Source organism: Wyeomyia smithii, chromosome 3 (genome assembly GCF_029784165.1).
Source record: "Wyeomyia smithii strain HCP4-BCI-WySm-NY-G18 chromosome 3, ASM2978416v1, whole genome shotgun sequence".
Taxonomy (NCBI): domain Eukaryota; kingdom Metazoa; phylum Arthropoda; class Insecta; order Diptera; family Culicidae; genus Wyeomyia; species Wyeomyia smithii.
The window spans coordinates 210,021,199-210,036,637 of record NC_073696.1 but is presented as its reverse complement, the minus strand read 5'-3'; the positions used below and the strand labels follow the sequence as shown (position 1 = coordinate 210,036,637).

The 15,439-nt window shown below is 45.1% G+C and overlaps 1 protein-coding gene across 1 annotated transcript in view; it reads right to left on the bottom strand.

Moving 5' to 3' along the window:
* Positions 1 to 15,439, bottom strand: part of LOC129727809 (WSCD family member AAEL009094) — a 116,923-nt gene that overhangs the window by 67,273 nt on the left and 34,211 nt on the right. The window lies entirely within an intron of this gene.

The following is a 15,439-nucleotide window of genomic DNA, read 5'->3' as shown; positions in this document are numbered from 1 at the left end:
CTAAAAGTGCGACATTGAAAGGAGCGTATGAAGAAGGGTTAATATCTTGAGCCATATAGTCAAAATATAAAGTCATAAATCTGGATTGAGATTGAAGGTCGACCAACCTCTCGAAATTTTCAATTACTAATGGGTTCATAACTGTGCATCGAATTAGCAACCGATAAGAGAGATTCCAAAATCGATGTTTCAACGGAAGGATACCCGCTAGCACTTCACAGACTCATCGTATGGGTTGACTGCATGCATGCATGACTGCCCCCTTAATGTCCAGGAATGCAGAAGCCATTTGCTCTTTTCGAGCAAAGGCGAGTTGAATTTCAGTAGAAAGCAACGCTAGGCAATCATTCGTTCCTTTACCCCGGCGAAAGCCAAATTGAGTATCTAAAAGTAAACCGTTTGTTTCGACCCATTTGTCTAACCGTAAGAGGATCATTTTCTCCATTAATTTCCGAAGGCAAAAGAGCATAGCAGTCGGCCTATATGAATTGTGATCAGAGGCAGGTTTTCCGGGTTTTCGAATAGCAATCACTTTGACCTCCCTCCACTCGTGCGGAACAATGTTTAACTCAAGAAACTTGTTGAACAAGTCCAACAAGCGTCTTTTTGCAGAATCGGGTAGATTCTTCAACAAGTTGAATTTAATTTTATCCAACCCTGGAGCTTTATTGTTGCACGAGAGGAGAGCCATCGAAAATCCCAACATCGAAAATGGAGGCTCTTTCGTAGCTACTAAAAACGCGTCGCGAAAGGTTTTCTGTTCCGGTACAGAGTCCGGGCAGACCTTTTTGGCAAAATCGAGTATCCAGCGGCCTGAATATTCCTCGCTCTCGTTCGAAACATTACGATTCCGCATGCGTCTGGCCGTGTCCCAAAGATTGCTCATTCCTGTTTCCCTCGACAACGCGTTTACAAACCGCCGCCAGTATCCGCGTTTTTTTGCTTTGATTAAACTCGTCATCTGCCTATCCAGTACATCGTACTTTCGGAGCAGATCAAGAGTACCGTGTTTTCGGAAGGCCAAATACACCGAGGACCTTTGCGCGTACAGTTCAGAGCACTCTTTGTCCCACCACTTGTTGGGAGGACGCTGTCTAATCGTTACCCCGGGTATCGGTTTCGTCTGAGCTTGAGTCGCGGCGTCGATGATCAAGGAACGAAGAAAGGAACGCGTATTCTTCCTCCGGAGGAAGTTCCTCGTGAGACTCGATGGATTCCATTATGATCGTCTCATATGACTTCCAATCAATATTACGAGCAAGGTCGTATGAAATATTGATTGGGTTCGGGGGAGTTGAACCATTAGCAATTGAGATAACGATTGGGAGATGATCACTACCGTGGGGATCACTGATTACTTTCCACTGGCAATCTAACGCTAGTGATGTCGAGGAAAGGGATAGGTCAAGCACGCTTGCACGAGCTGGAGGATTAGGTACACGTGTCGCTTCCCCAGTATTTAAAAGTGTCATATTAAAGTCGTCGATCAAGTTACAGATTGAAGAAGATCGGACGTCGTCGTAATGCGACCCCCATTGCAAACAGTGGGAGTTAAAATCTTCCAATATCAAAAAAGGTACGGGAAGCAATTCTGCTATATCAGAAAGTTGCCTCTGTTCAATCCGCACGGATGGAGGAATATAAATCGAAGCAAGGCAAAGGTCTTTTCCATCCATATTCGTTTGAATGGCAACGACTTCAATATTCGAGAGCGAGGGGAGGTCGATTCTGAAAAAGAAATAGCACTTTTTGATCCCTAAAAGTACCCCTCCACCGTGTGAGTTTCGGTCTTGACGAATTGTGTTAAAATCGTGGAAATTGGGTTGGTCATTTGAATTAAGAAAAGTCTCACAGAGCGCAAACGCATCACAATTGTATGTGTTTATCAAATGAGAAAATAGATCGAATTTGGGGATGATACTTCTGCAATTCCACTGTAATACAGTGATAAAATTCCTAACCTCTTTCGCCGTATTAGTCATCGAAAGATATGATAGCTGAAATTAGGGGCCAAGTTGCTGCTAGTTGCTTCAAAAGGTTTTCACTGTAGGGAGAAGGGCAAGAAGAATGTTTTTAAGGGGATCTGTTATGTTGAATGTTTTGAATATCCAGTCCACAATATCAGAGAAATTTATGAACCCTGTTTCTTTTTTATCCTCTGATCGAAAAATGGGTGCACGAGGGGTTTTTGGTGCCCCGGGAAGCGGTGGATACTCCTGGTTTGATTTGAAGTTAAAACCGGGAGGTATTTGCTTCGGCATTTCTTAACCGCTTCCTTTTTGTGTTGGCTTATTGGTCATTCCGCTAGGGGTTATCTTGCGACCTTTGCGAGAAAGATTAGGAGAGTTAATAATTCTCCTCTTCCTTGATCCTTCTGGCATGGCAAAAGAACACCCTTCGACGGGATCGTCAGATGTACCCTCATCGGTTGGCAAAAAGGAAAAGTTGTTTCCTGTCGAGGGTGGCTGAGCCCTCTTAAGCATTTCTGCAAAAGAGCGCTTTGATCGTTTCTTGAGGGAACGCTTAATTTTCTCCTCGCGCTGTTTGTACGCGGGACACGCCGAAAGGTCATGCCGGGGACCACCGCAATAAAGGCACTTTTCAGTGTCCTCACTGCAAGCGGTCTCAACGTGATTCCCTCCGCATTTGCTGCAACGTGCCTTGTTGCAGCAGTAGGTGGCTGTATGACCCAACTGCTTGCAGTTTTGGCAGTGCATGACCCGCGGCACAAACAGGCGTACAGGTAGACGAACCCTGTCCTAACGGATGTAGTTCGGCAGTGCGGATCCGGCAAATGTCACTCGAAAGGACTCCGAAGGAAAGAATTTCTTCTTCCCTTCTTCGATTGATACTGAATGCAATTGCTTGCAATCCAGCAACTTCACACTTTGCATCAGGGGTTTCTTGAAACAGCCCACCCCGTAACGCAAAATGTCTTCGACAGTGAGATTCCCTTCGGTGACCACACCGTCGATTTCTACATCCTTGGCAGGGATGTACACGCGATACTCTCTCGTGAAGAGCTCGTGGCAAGCAATTGCGTTTGCTTGCTTCAAGCTGTTCACGACAACTCGCAGTTTGTTCGGTCTCACCGACCTCTCACCGAAAGGACCGCCAGCGGTATCTGGGTGAGCTTTTGTCCGTACCGGGACCTTCGGTACTGGGCTAGGTACAGGGGCAGGTACAGAGGAAGGCAGGGGGGAACTGCAGGGGGAGATTTCAACCTCTTCCCCATTTGTTTCCACATCCAGGAATAGTTCCATCTGGATGTTGTCCATTTTTGCGGGAGCGTTCTGCTCTACCGCACGCAAACTATAAATATGCGTATATAGGGGGGGTCAAATAATTTTTGTAAAATGTGAAAACAATTTTCCAAAATAAGACTCACTGGCTGATAGTTGGGTTGATCCAGTAGGTGGCAGGAATCACAATCAGTCTCCTTCAGCTGAGCCAGCACTAGGGACTAACTAGCGGTTGGTGGTGCGGGAAGTTTCCTTCGGCAACTGAACGGTTGATATAGTACTGCACTGGTAGCACAAACGACATGTGACCGTCTACACACAATGCACAGTAACCACACCGCTAGGGTATAGCCGGCGCCCAGCGGCGCGGGGGGTTTGCTCCAACTACTGAACGGCTTTTGATTTGACTCCAGTATCGGTACCGAAAACACAAGTAGCACGTGTATCGTCTGGAGACAATGGACAGTCTTCTGTGTCACAAGAAGTAACCAGCGCCCGGCGGCGCGAGAATTTGCTTCGACTGCTGGACGTCTATTGTATACTTCACTATACCGAAAAAAACAAGCCACGCGCGCACCAAACGGTATTGTTTGTTCGAGCGAGCAAAGAATAACGGAGCTGTGTTCAAATGCTTCCTATCGCAACGGTAGCAGAGAAGCGAATCGACTATGAAATATTTAATTGAGTACGATTTAGTATAAATTAAACTTCGTTCTATATCTATTTGTCTTGTTGCAGTTGGCTCACTCACCGATCACAAAGCGGCAAAGATGTCACATAATTTTTTTTCCTGCAGTTACAAGCTCGTGGAAAAAATATCGATAACGAATTACAGTTTTAGTAGAAAATGTATATTCACAGAAAATTTGAAATTGACATAGAATTTTATGAACATGTTAACATTCAATTCAGGTCAATTTAAACATTTTAACAGTATACAGATCAATCAGAAAAAAATTGATCAGTTTCAAGATACCAAAGAACAACGAAGCTACCATATTTGAAAGTTATGTGCCTGTTATCTTCGAAAATAAACTGGGCTAGAATGACGCACAACATTAGCCTAAGCAATTGATGTTTGCATAGCGTTGTTCAATTACAAGTAAGGTTATGGAAAGTAACATTTTCTTGTAAATGCTAATTCAAAAAAAATTTCAATTGAAAAATACAAACACTAATGTAGGAACTCTAATATGAAGATGAAATGAATTTGGTTTTCTTCTATACCGCCTTTTTTTCCTATTTTCCACGTTTGAATATTCGGAAACACACCTGGAGGCATCCAAATGGAGAAGCCTGCTCCCAGATCGATCACGTACTGATTGACGGTCGGCACTTTTCGGATGTTAGTGATGTTAGGTCTTTTCGGGGACCAAACATTGACTCTGATCATTATCTCGTCGTTTGTAAGATCCGCGCACGGTTGTCGAACGTGCTGAAATCTCGCACAGAGAGGACGACGCGTTTCAACATTCAGCGGTTGAAAGCTGATGGCGTGGCAGCAGAATACGTCAGAGAGCTGGATCAACGGATCGCAGAACAGCAGGAGGAAGGAGTGGAAGACATAAATGGGCTGTGGAGCAGTATTCACGGCGCCATCGAAACGACTGCGAGAGAGGTGGTAGGTACGACGCGTGGAAGACAGCCTAACGGCTGGTTCGATGCCGAGTGCCAGAGAGCGACAGATGAGAAGAACCGTGCCAGGAGCCGCATGCTCACTGCGGCTACGCGTCAGAACAGAGAGAGGTACAGGGTGACAAGAGCTGCCGAAAATAGAACCCACCGTCGGAAGAAGCGCGAGTACGAGGAGCAGGTGCTCGCCAGCGCAGAGGACAGCTATGCTGAAAACGACGTGCGGAGATTCTATAGAACTGTCAACAGAGTCAGAAGCAGGAATTTCCCTGTGCCGGTCATGTGTAATGACAAGGACGGCAACCTGCTTACTGATAAACCGACGGTTGCAGCCAGGTGGAAGGAGCATTTTCAGGCGCTATTGAACGGTGAGGAGCCGGATGAGCAGAGCAGGAACAGGATGACGATTATGAGTGACGAACAAGCTGTGGAGCCACCAACACAGGAGGAGGTGAAAAAAGCGATTAGTGAGCTGAAAAACGGCAAGGCCGCTGGGAAGGACGTCATCCCGGCCGAACTTCTAAAAGCGGGAAGCGAGCGGATGTACTATGCGATCCACCAGATAATACTAAAAATCTGGGCGGACGAACAAATGCCGAACCACTGGTTGGAAGGCCTCATATGCCCTATCTATAAGAAGGGCCATCGGTTGGATTGTGGCAACTATCGAGAGATAACGTTGCTCAACTCCGCATATAAAGGGCTCTTCCGTATCCTGTTCTTCAGATTGAGACCGATAACGGAATCCTTTGTTGGCGAATACCAGGCTGGTTTTCGACAAGGGCGTTCCACGGCGGATCAAATTTTCACCCTGCGACAGATCCTCGATAAGTTCCGGGAGTACAACCTATCGACACACCATCTGTTTGTGGACTTCAGGGCGGCAACATTAGCCTCAGTGAAAAGAAACGAGCTGTGGCAGATCATGCTGGAGCACGGTTTCCCTACGAAACTAATAAAGCTGAATCGTATGACACTGGAGGGATCAAAATCGTGCGTGCGGATAGCTGGCGAGACATCAGCCGCGTTCGTAACGTTGGATGGACTGAAGCAGGGGGATGCGCTCTCCAACCTACTGTTTAACATCGCTCTTGAGGGTGCAGTACGAAGAGCAAACGTCGAAAGAAACGGTACGATCATCACGAAATCTCACATGCTTCTTGATTTTGCGGACGACGTCGATATCAACGGTATCAACCGTAAGGCCGTGGAGGAGGCTTTCGTACCTTTTAAGAGAGAAGCAGCGAGATTGGGACTTGTCATTAACTCTGCCAAAACGAAGTACATGGTAGCTGGCAGAGAGCGTGGGAGTCCCCGTGGTGTTGGTGCTGAGGTGGAGATTGATGGGGAACGATTTGAAGTGGTTGACGAATTCGTTTACCTTGGTACGCTTGTGACATGTGACAACGATATGAGCCGTGAAGTGAAACGACGAGTTGCAGCCGCGAACAGGGCTTTCTACGGACTGCGTAACCAGCTAAGGTCCCGTAGTTTGCAAACTCGCACAAAACTAGCGCTGTATAGGACGCTGATACTCCCGGTGGCCCTTTACGGACATGAAGCATGGACGCTGAAGGAAGCTGATCGACGAGTGCTCGGAGTTTTTGAGCGTAAAGTTCTGCGATCGATACTTGGCGGTAAATTGGAAGGTGGAGTGTGGCGCAGACGCATGAATCACGAGTTGTACCAAGTATACAAACATGCTGATATAGTGAAGGTAATACAGCGGAGCAGGCTTCAGTGGGCTGGACACGTAGCCAGGATGCCTGACGAGAGAGCCGCCAAAACTATCTTCAGTAGAGAACCAGGAAGAGGCCGTCGACTCCGTGGTAGGCCTCGCACGCGGTGGATGTGCGCGGTGGAAGAAGATGCACGATCTGCTGGTGTACGGGGAGACTGGAGAACGGCTGCCCAAGACAGAAGAAGCTGGACATCTCTAATTCGTTCGGCCCTAGACCGGTGAACGGTCCGTTAGCCAAAAAAGTAAAGTAAGTACTATACCGCCACCGTGGGATGCAACTAGCATTGTCATATTGGACTAAATTCATTTAGCTAGTAAAATATAATCATCAGTACAGCTCGTTTAACTATCTATACAAAGATCTGTACGGAGCATTTTGGTTTTCTATTGTCTTTTAAATACCCTATATTCAGTTATTTAAATAAATCTGAAAAAAGCAGAGTTCAAAAATGAACAACGCATTTTGTTGTCCCCGGCGGCGCAGCGTATTTTGCGGCTCCCGAAAAATCATATTGAATTTTGATATTTGCTGCTATGCGAAACAAGGAGAAGAAGACAATTCAAACGGCAATTCGGTTGTGTTCAACGCCCCACTGTGCGTCAACAGCGGTAATGTAGTTTTCACTTGGCTTGACTGCACAAAAATTAATTCCGAGTTTTTCTGCACTGATAGACGACGAGTAACCAGTGCACTGTTCATACATTGCTCGGTGCAGTACTGTTGCCTGTGCCATCATATTCTCCTTCAAGACATCAGTTTTATTAACATTAACACATTCATTAACAGCAGAACGTAATACTGTCTGATAGTGGAGGTGGTTACGAACTTTCCGAAAAGCCTCACCTTCAAGACATGAAAATAGTCCAGGCTCATGGAAGCTAACATTAATTGACCTATTGGGAAGGGGAGATTCTGTCAAATTTGTTTTTGCCACTGCTTTACAGGATATCACAGCAGGCAGTTGGTGTCTATTCATGAAGTCTATTCATGGCGTGCTCGCATATGATTGGTACATTGTTGGTGAAAATTCGACCTCGAAACTTTTATTCAATTTTTACTGTTTAACAATGAAGTGAAGAATCACAAAATTGTCCATCATTTTATCAATCCAACTACATATTGATTATTGTGATCCATCATGTGGTAACATCAGCATAACGGTTTGAAATCTTTCATTCCGACGTTACATCTTGGTTTTAGTTTTCACGGAATGTATCTCGATATAGTGCGGTTAGACGTAGTCCTACGTCAAAAAAACTGGTGTAAAGAGGAGAGAGGGAAAGCTTACATGCCCTTACTCTCATTTTTCTCTGAGCGTGTTTGTTGTTGAGTGAGAGAACCTTTTTGGCGCTGCCAAGGCAACGTCGTCATCCGACCGAGCGTCTATTCATCGAGATGATGCGCCTCAAAACAGAGTCTGACCTCCATATTGGGAGCGGCTGATCGACGTCTTGGTGTCAGCGTGGAACTCTAAACACAGCTGACACGAGGCCCCGCTAGACAGGAGTTTCAAGAAGGCCCAGCAAGCCGCCCACTAAACAGCCTCGAAGATATAAATGGGGATCGAATAAATCGGCGCATAGGTCGACGAAATAAGGACTGGTTTTGTAAACTCAAAAAATGAAACTTCAGAAAAAGAAGTGTCGTATTTTTCATCGAAATTTGACGCTTTATTTAACATACTTAGAATTATCCGATTTAAGTCAAATATGCGTCATTTTGTTCGCATACTTGTTGCCATTTAGAAGGCAACTTCATTATTTCCCCTTTATAAAACCCCCCCTCTTTATTTGCAAAAAACTCAGGCAGCCAGTTTTCGCAAATCTCTTTTGAGGCCAACTTAGTATCACCAAGAGTGTTTTGCATGGACCGGAAGAAATGGTTATCACTCGGTGCCAAGTCCGGATTATACGGTGGGTGCGATAGGACATCCCATCCGAGCTTCCGTAACTTCTGGCGGATCATCAAGGATGTGTGAGGCCAAGTGTTGTCCTGGCGGAAAACGACACCATTCCTATTGACCAATTCTGGCCGCTTATGGTCAATCGCCTGCTTCAAACGCTCGAGCTGCCACAATAGAGAACTGAATCGATGGTCTGGCCATAGTTGAGCAGCTCATAGTGGATCTCACCAAACACACAGCAAAACCTTCCTGGCCGTCAATCCGATGGTTTGGGCCGGTTCACCGCACTTCGACCACGATTTTTTTCGCTTGAGGTTGTCGTACGTGATCCACTTTTCATCACCAGTCACCATACGCTTCAAAAATGGATCGAGTTCGTTCCGTTTCAGCAGTGCATTGCAGGCGTTGATTCGGTCTAAGAGGTTTTTTTACGTCAACTCGTGTGGCACCCAAACATACAGCTTTTTTTGGAATCCAATCTTCTGCAAATGGTTCCAAACCCAGTTCCTGGACAATCGAACGAATGCTCACATGCCGGTCTACTTGGATGATTCTCACGATTTTATCGGTTTCTAGGACGATTGGCCTACCAGTACGAGGTGTATATGCGACAGCCACTACACCAGAACGAAATCGATCAAACCAACGCTGTGCTGTGCGAATCGTTACAGTATAGGGCCCATAAACTTCACACATTTTTTTGACCGCCTTCGTTGCATTTTTACCTGTCAGGTAGTAAAACCGTAAAACATGAGAAATTTCTTGCTTGGTGGACTCCATCTTTCACGCGCTATAACTTGAGACTGAAACGTACGATCACAACACTGTCAAAACGTCACTTGTAGCACAGATTGTCGTCTCTAAATAACCGAATAGTATGACCCGACGCGATAAGTATAACACAAAATATGTTTAGATGTTGCCATCTATTGCCAAATACGACATTTCTTTTTCCCTAACCCAATAAATGATGATCATATGGATTCAGTTCCGCTGCAGGAACTTCGCTGGTCGGGATAGGAAGTATGGAAAAGCGAACATCTAGAGACTACCTGCTACCAGAGCTGTGGGACCACCAACAAGCTGGAGACCGGCTTCTCATAGTGGTGGATAGGATGCACCAAAGCGTAATCGGGTGGCAGCCGAAGTGGGTGGAGAGTCAAGTTTAACTACAGACCAACACGAAGGAAAACCCGACGAAGAGAAAGAAGAATTCTATGTGTAGTTGGGGCAAATTGTATGACAGCTTAGCTGCCCGCAACGGGATGTTAAGATCGTCATCGACGATATTAATGCTCAGGTAGGACGAGAGACAATGTACAGATCGATGATAGGGCCGAACAGCGTGCACCCTCTGCATCAAATGATAACGGCCAACAATGTGTGAACTTCACAGCCTCCCGAGGTGGAGGAAGAACTACTAAGATATCAGCCAACTGCTTGATGGTCCGGATAAGTTCCACTCATATGCGTTCATCTGCGATGTGGTCGCGAATAAAATTGTGTTTGATGTTAATATATTTTGTTCGTTTACACTCCATGTTTTGGATCATCCCTATGCAACCATGGTTGTCCTTATAGAATATCAACGGTTAGGTAATTGCAGGAGACCAGCTATCCGAATCGTTTAAGCCACTAGCGCTCAATATCACGTGATTCTTGTTCGACCACGAGACCCTGTTGCCGTAAATCTGGAACAAGAAGCAAGTTACTGACTGAGGTCCACTGTGTCCACCGCTCAATCAGCAGCAGCAAATCCCTCAATAGTACTTGGTTCAGCTTATCGTTCTAACATTTGGAAACCTGCTTGAGATCATGCAAAAATCTCTATAACTGGCAAACTATATCAGGAACTGCTTCGATGCCATCAGTTACAGCCATTGAAATTGTCTCTTGAAATTCACCATATAGAAACACCATGTCCTCTTCTCATCACGATTGCTAGAGTGGTTCGAATCGTCGTAAGCTCGACTACTGGTATATAGGTTTTGTGGAAATCGAGACTAGGTTTCTGGAGAAACCCTTTCACGACCAACCTTGCCTTTGCTGTTCTCCATGGATTGCAGCTCATCCCGGACAATCATTGTCGTCTCTCCCCTCAGTATCGTCATAGGATGATGATGGATTTGTAGAATCAAAATTACAGCAGCAGAGGTTGCTCTAAATCTGGTTAGAAAAACAAACATCATCTTCATTCATCTTCGGATTCTTTAATAGGGACTTGAGGTGGTAGCTCACCATCAAGATTGTATGATATCTTCCCATCTGGATTATTAAAGATGGGGATTACCAAGCGAACTTGTCCTGCCTCTTCAAATTACTCAGCGTAAGAGAATTTTTTTTCGTTGAACCTAAACATCTCTTGCAATAACGATTTTGTTCGCCAATTTATGTCAAACCGGAGTTTATTTCGAGCGCAACCAATCCTTACCATTTTTCGGGGTCTAATTTTTCTTTCCGTTGGTTGGGGAATCATGTCATAGCCATACTTACCTTACCAGTCAGCTCCAGGCCGAAGTGTCCCTTGCTGTTCGAAGAAGTCGTCTTCATTCAACTCGGTCCATGGATGCAGCTCGCCAGCCATGTCGTCTGCGGAGGCCCCGCAGGTCGTCTTCCATTGATCGAGCCACCTTGCTCGCTGCGCGCCCCGTCGCCTTGTTCCAGTCGGGTTGTTATCAAGAACCATTTTCACCGGGTTGTCGTCCGACATCCTAACGACATGCCCAGCCCACCGTAGTCTCCCGATTTTCGCCGTTTGAACGATGAGTGGTTCTCCCAGCAGCTGAAGCAACTCGTGGTTCATCCGCCTCCGCCATGATCCATCTTCCATCTGCACTCCACCACAGATGGTACGCAACACCTTTCGTTCGAAAACCCCAAGGGCGCGTTGGTCCTCCACGAGCATAGTCCAGGTTTCGTAGTCGTAGAGGACTACCGGTCTGGTCAGTGTTTTGTAGATGGTTAACTTCGTGCGGCGGCGGATTTTATTCGAGCGGAGTGTCCTCCGGAGTCCAAAATAGGCACGTTTTCCTGCCATAAGGCGTCGACGAATTTCTCTGCTGGTGTCGTTGTCAGCAGTCACCAGTGAGCCCAGGTACACGAACTCGTCTACCACCTCGATTTCATCCCCGTAATATGAATTCGTGGCGGGAGGTTGACACTGTCTTCTCTGGAACCTCTTCCTCTCATGTACTTGGTCTTCGATGCGTTTATGGCCAGTTCAATTCGTCCGGCTTCAGCCTTCAGTCTGATGTACGTCTCCGTCATCTTTTCAAGGGTTCGTGCTACAATATCAATGTCATCGGCGAAGCCAAAGAGCTGAACAGACCTTCTAAAAATCGTGCCACTCGTGTCGATACCAGCCCTACGTATCACACCTTCCAAAGCGATGTTGAATAGCAAGCACGATAATCCATCACCTTGCCGTAACCCTTTTCGAGATTCGAATGGACTCGAGAGTGTCTCCGAAACTCGAATTACGCACATCACCCGATCCATCGTCGACTTGACCAACCGTGTCAGTTTATCCGGAAAGCCGTAATCGTGCATAATCTGCCATAGCTGGTCTCGAACGATTGTGTCGTATGCCGATTTAAAATCGATGAACAAGTGATGTGTGGGCACGTTATACTCACGGCACTTCTGTAGGACCTGCCGTACCGCGAATATTTGGTCCGTGGTGGCGCGGGCACCCATAAATCCCGCTTGGTATTGCCCCACGAATTCCCTTGCAAACGGTGATAGTCGACGGCACAGAATTCGAGAGAGTACCTTGTAGGCGGCGTTCAGCAACGTGATTGCGCGGTAGTTGCAGCAATCCAACTTGTCGCCTTTTTTGTAGATGTGGCACACTGTACCCTCCATCCACTCCTCCGGTACTACCTCCTCCTCCCAAATCTTGGCAATAACCCAGTGTAGCGCCTTAGCCAGTGATTCACCACCGTGTTTTAACAGCTCGCTGGGGAGTTGGTCAGCTCCAGCGGCTTTATTGTTTTTCAGCCGGCCGATCTCCTCTCTAACCTCCTGGAGGTCAGGGGCTGGGATTCTGTCGTCATCTGCGCGTACACCGAGATCTACTACCACTCCGTCGTCGTCCTCTGCTACATCGCCATTAAGGTGCTCATCGTAGTACTGCTTCCACCTGTCAATCACCTCACACTTGTTCGTGAGAAGGTTGCCGCCCAGGTCTCTGCACATATCGGCTTGTGGCACATAGCCTTCGCGGGAACAGTTCAGCTTCTCGTAGAACTTTCGTGTGTCATTCACACGGTACAGTGCCTCCATCGCCTCGCGATCTCGATCTTCCTCCTGGCGCTTCATATGACTCGTGGAGGCGTGAGATAGGAACTTGTGAGGACCGAAGCTAAGTTTGACGCTCCTTCCAGGTTGTCGACTCACCATTTGAAGCCAAAGTCATGTCATAGCCATATCATCCTAAAATTCGTATCTTGTCAAAGTCTGGATTACGTTATTCCACTCCTCTGCAAGGGTTCGTTTCCAGTTAAAATCACCGTAGGGCAACCGTTCAGGAGGTCAGGCCGTCAGGGCCGCTTTTGACCACATCTTCGAAGCCTTTGAATCAAACGGAGTTAATTTCAGTTTTTCAACCAGCATCCGTTGAAGCATTTAGCTACCCCGTTTTGCTGTAGGGTGTTAACCTAAACTCCTTGATTCTTGTAGTAGTTGCATTGCTCATTCGGAAAAAAAGCAACTGTCTTCTTATCGGCTGCCGCACTAACATTTCCTTCCGATTTCTTAAAAAAGACAGTTTTTCTGCATGTGCCCGACCTTGCCACAGCAATAATATACTTTCCGAAAAACTTCTTCTGCTACTTCTTCCTACATCCGACGAACACCACGCCACTCAAGCCATCCTGGCCAGAGTTGCCAATAAATTATTTGATTGAACTAGAAGAATGCTGAAGAAAAAACTGGAGAAAACTGGTTTCCTAATAAGTTTGAAAAAAAAGCAAAAAATTAATTATGAATAAGCTTTTCTGTGATTAAATCCAGAGCCTGTTTTGTTTTGTTTACAGCTTACATTTTATAAAAATTATGAACGGGAAAACTTGCGTTAACAGTAGCAAAATTTAAAATAACACAATCAATCTATCTCAAAATAAAGGAAAGAAGCTTTTTTTATTACCTTCACTTCTAACAAAAGAACTGTTGCAACAATTTTGATTATTTATGAGTTCGCTCTCGCTTGGTATCCATTTCTTTTAACAATTTTAAATTGCTACACAGCAGAAAATAAATTGAAGAATTTTTTTTTTCATGATCTGGTAAAACCTATTAGTTTGTTTTCATCTCAACCCCGCCATGCAGTCCTTAATTTGGCCGTGTTTCGTGCGAGAAAAAAAAACTGAACATACTGTTAAAAATATAAAAAATTTACATTTTTAAATTTCTTTTCTAGAACTATCTGGAGCTGGAGGATGAAACTGGCAAATATATGAAAAAAACTGGAAGATTTTGAGATTCAACTGTTTGACTGGATCACTTGAAAAAACTAGAATAATCCAGTTTAAACTGGAACATTGGCAACTCTGATCCTGGCAGTCTGCTCTTTTTTGCCTTCAATCAAAAGCCGCTGCTTGATCGTCCTTCTCTTTCCGTTTGCTTCTACCAAACAACTTCCAGGATTTCAGCCGCTACGAATCCAGTGAGAATTGACATAGCCTCTTTGTCGGTTTGAAAATAAAGAGCTAATCACCATTCGTCCGTCCCTTACGGAAGGTGACGACGATGTGGCAGTAGATCTCGGTGTACGCGCGGACGAAAATCAAAATTCCAGTCTCTGACCTCCAGGAGGCTAAAGAGGATATCGGCCGGTTAAAAAAAAAACAACAAAGCAGCTGAAGCTGACCAACTCCTCAGCAAGCTGTTGAAACACGGTGTTATTGTCAAGATTTAGAAGGAGGAGGTACTACCGGAAAAATGGATGAAACGTATCCTTCTTCAAAAAGGGCGACAAGCTGGATTGCTGTAACTACCGTGCAATTATGCAACTACTGTCACCGCCAAAATAATGTGTGTTTTTCAGATAATAAAATTTCTCCTCTGAAGTCATTGGAACACTCTTCAGATCTTATTGATATTTTTTTCTAAGCTTTATATTTTGATTATTTTAACGATACATGTGCCATTTTGAAATTATTGATAGACATTTCTGAAAATATTTAATAATAAGTGTTATATAATTGGTGTGTCATAATAAAATGCCCACATGAAAATATTTCACGTTCATGTAATTTTATCATTGAAACACCCCTCGTTTTTCATTGTTTTAATATTTCCAGGTGTTTGTTGATTTCGTTGCTGGTTACATTTGTCGGTCAGAAAGATTAATTGCGAATTATCTAAAAAGCGATGGTCAATATGACGGCAAACAAAACTATTTTCCTGCAGATCCGAAAACTTGTTATTCATGACATCAAGAAAGGTGAATCACAGCGTGAGATTGCTGAAAGGTACGGCTGCAGCAAAGCAGCGGTAGCCAAACTATGGGCAAACTTCAAAACCTATGGCTCAGTAGTTGATCGTCTAGGAAGGGGAAGGAAGCGAAGAACCGATTCACGAACTGATACGAGAATCATTCGGGAAATTCGGAAAAATCCGAAAGGTACCCTCAGGGAGATCAAAGAATCGATTTGACAATCGATTTCGGACAGCACTCTACGCAGAAGGATCGCCGAACATGGTTTAAAGAGCAGGTTTTGTAAGAAGTTGCCATTTATTAGCAAAGTTAACAAAGCGAAACAGCTCAAATTTGCTAAAGAACATGTTGAGAAACCAGTAGAATTTTGGAAGACTGTTTTGTGGACTGATGAGTCCAAATTTGAGTTGTTCAACATGAAAAAATGAGAGCGCGTATAGCATAGAACTAGAGAGGCTCTCAATGATCGGCATATTCAAGG